Source organism: Orycteropus afer, unplaced genomic scaffold, assembly GCF_000298275.1.
Source record: "Orycteropus afer afer isolate SDZICR_OR568_19922 unplaced genomic scaffold, OryAfe1.0 scaffold00236, whole genome shotgun sequence".
Classification (NCBI taxonomy): Eukaryota; Metazoa; Chordata; class Mammalia; order Tubulidentata; family Orycteropodidae; genus Orycteropus; species Orycteropus afer.
Window position 1 is genome coordinate 4,951,643 of NW_006921823.1, and position 2,631 is coordinate 4,954,273.

The following is a 2,631-nucleotide window of genomic DNA, read 5'->3' on the forward strand; positions in this document are numbered from 1 at the left end:
TTGATAAAACGAGGGGTCAGCAAAAATGTTGGAAACCTTCAGTGAGATGGATTAATACAATACCCATAACAATGAACTCAAACATACCAATGATCATGAAGATGGAGCAGCAGCAGGCAACATTTTGTTCTGTTATACATAAGATCACCATGAGCTGGAGCTAACTCCATGGCAACTAACAACAGCAATGTCTTCTTTATCCCTTTTATAAATGTAATTTTCTTTAAAGATGATATATTTGGGACCTGCACTCATCTATAAACCAAAAAAAAAAAAAAAAAAAAAGCCCTCACTGTCATTAAGTCAATTTTGACTCATAGCGACCCCCATTGGTTTCCTGAGGCGGTAAATCTTTATGGAAGTAGATCGCCCCATCCTGCTTCCCTCAGAGAAGCTGGTGGATTTGAACTGCTGACCTTCTCATTAGCAGCCAGATGCCTTATCTACTATGCCACCAGAGCTCCTTACACTCGGTTATAGTATCCTCTTAAATTATTTTTAAACTTTTTTTAATTGTGATTTGGGTAAAAGTTCATGGAGCAAATTCATTTTCCATACAGGAGTTCATACACATTTTGTTTCATGACACTGACTGCAATTCCCCACAATATAACAGCTCTTTGTCCATTTCCTCCCTGTAGTTACCTCTTCCCTGTATCTTTCCTTCCTATGCATTCCTGCACCCCAAGCTATCTCCCTTTGCAAATACTGCGTTCCTTCATGATTGATCATTCTAAGGTGTGTATCTACCTGATGTAAATGTTCACCCTATATGCCTATCTATTGTTGGCTGGAAGCCATGGGAGTGAGTTCAATTCCAGACATGAAGGGTAACCAAGGGCATAGTCTTGGGGATCTCAACCAGGCTCCATCAAACCAGTAAACCGGGTCTGTTTTATCATTTTGAATTATATTCCACGTTATTCTCCCACTCTATCCGTCATCTCCTGCACTGATCCCTTTCCGAGTGGTTGACAGTGGTAGCCAGGCACCATCCAGTTCTTCTGGTCTCATGGTCATATAGGCTGAGGTTCACATAGTCCACTAGTCCTTTGGACTAATTGTTTCCATGTATCTTTTGTTTTCTTCATTCTTCTTTGCTCTGGATGAGGAGGGACCCATTGTTACATCTTTATTTGGCTGCTTGCAACTTTTAAGACCTCAGTTGCTATTCACCAAAGTAGGATATAGAACAATGTTTTTGTTGTAGTATGTTATGCCAATTGAGCTTGTTGTTCCCTGCGACCATAATCCTGCGCCCACAGGTCCAACTACTCGTTCCCTCAGGGTGGTTGACTGTGTCCAAGAAGTTACCATAATTTTGCCCTTTATTAGCTCTATTATATATTTGGACATTCTTATAACACATACAAATAAATATGTAGAAATATTCTCTGCCAACTGATATATGGTCTTGGGTATATTTCCTTTTGCCTAGACATACCTGATCATTTAGCCAGTCTACCCATCTACTTACCCATAGATTAATGTTTGCTATCACTGACAACAGTTTATCTTTGTTGTCTGTACCTCTTGTGTACCTTTCTGTATCTTCCTCTTCCACAGTGCCACCATGCTGTTCACTCCCTTTTGGTACTTCCCTTCACCCAAATCAATACTTGTCTCTGCTTATCTGGTAATATTCCCTCCCCTCACCCCTGCCACCCCTGGTAACCAACAAAGAAAGTTTCCTTCCATATATAAAAATTTCCTTGACTTTTTACAATAGTGAACTAATATAATATTTGTCCTTCTGTGATTGACTTATTTCACTCAGCATAATGTCCTTTCAAGTTCATCCACGTTATGCAGTGTTTCAAAATTTCTACATTATTCTTTATTGTTGCAAAGTATTCCATTGTATGTATGTACCATAGTTTGGTTATACATTCTTCTGTTAATAGGCACTTAGGTTGTTTCTATCTCTTTGCTATTGTGAATATTGTTGCGATGAACATGGGTGTGCACATATCTGTTTTTGTCCTGGCTTTCACTTCTTTAGGATATACACCTAGTAACAAGACTGCTGGATCAAATAATATTTCTATTCCCACCTTTTTAAGGAATTGCCATACTGATTTCCACAGTGGTTGTACCATTTTACAGTCCCACCAGCAGTGTATGAGAATACCAATCTCTCTACATCCTCGTCAGCATTTGTTATTTTCCATCTTGTTGAACTTTGCTATTAGTGCTTGGGTGGCAGGGTACCTCATTGTTTTGATTTGCATTTCTCTAATGGCTAATGTGACGCTCCCTGGTGGTCTAGTGGTTAGGATTCGGCGCTCTCACCGCCACGGCCCGGGTTCGATTCCCGGTCAGGGAAGCCTTTCTTGGGAGCTTTGGTAGCATAGTGGCTAAGACACTTGCCTGCTAACCAGACAGCTGGTGGTTCAAACCCACCAGCCACTCCTTGGAAGGAAGGTTGGGCAATCCTACTTCCGTAGTGATACTGCCTCAGAAACCCAAGGAGGGGTCGCTATGAGTCGGGGCCGACTTGACGGCACATAACAACAACAACAATGGCTAATGGTTGTGAATATTTCTTCATGTGTTTGTTGGTTGCTTAAATATCTTCTTTGGTGAAGTGTCTATTCATATCTTCTGCCCATTTTAAAATCAGATTGTTTG

The 2,631-nt window shown here is 40.6% G+C and overlaps 1 non-coding gene across 1 annotated transcript; it reads left to right on the plus strand.

Moving 5' to 3' along the window:
* The first annotated feature begins 2,254 nt into the window (after positions 1-2,254).
* TRNAE-CUC lies at positions 2,255-2,326 on the plus strand. The gene has a single exon. It is a non-coding gene; the product is annotated as a tRNA-Glu (tRNA).
* The last annotated feature ends 305 nt before the right edge of the window (positions 2,327-2,631 follow it).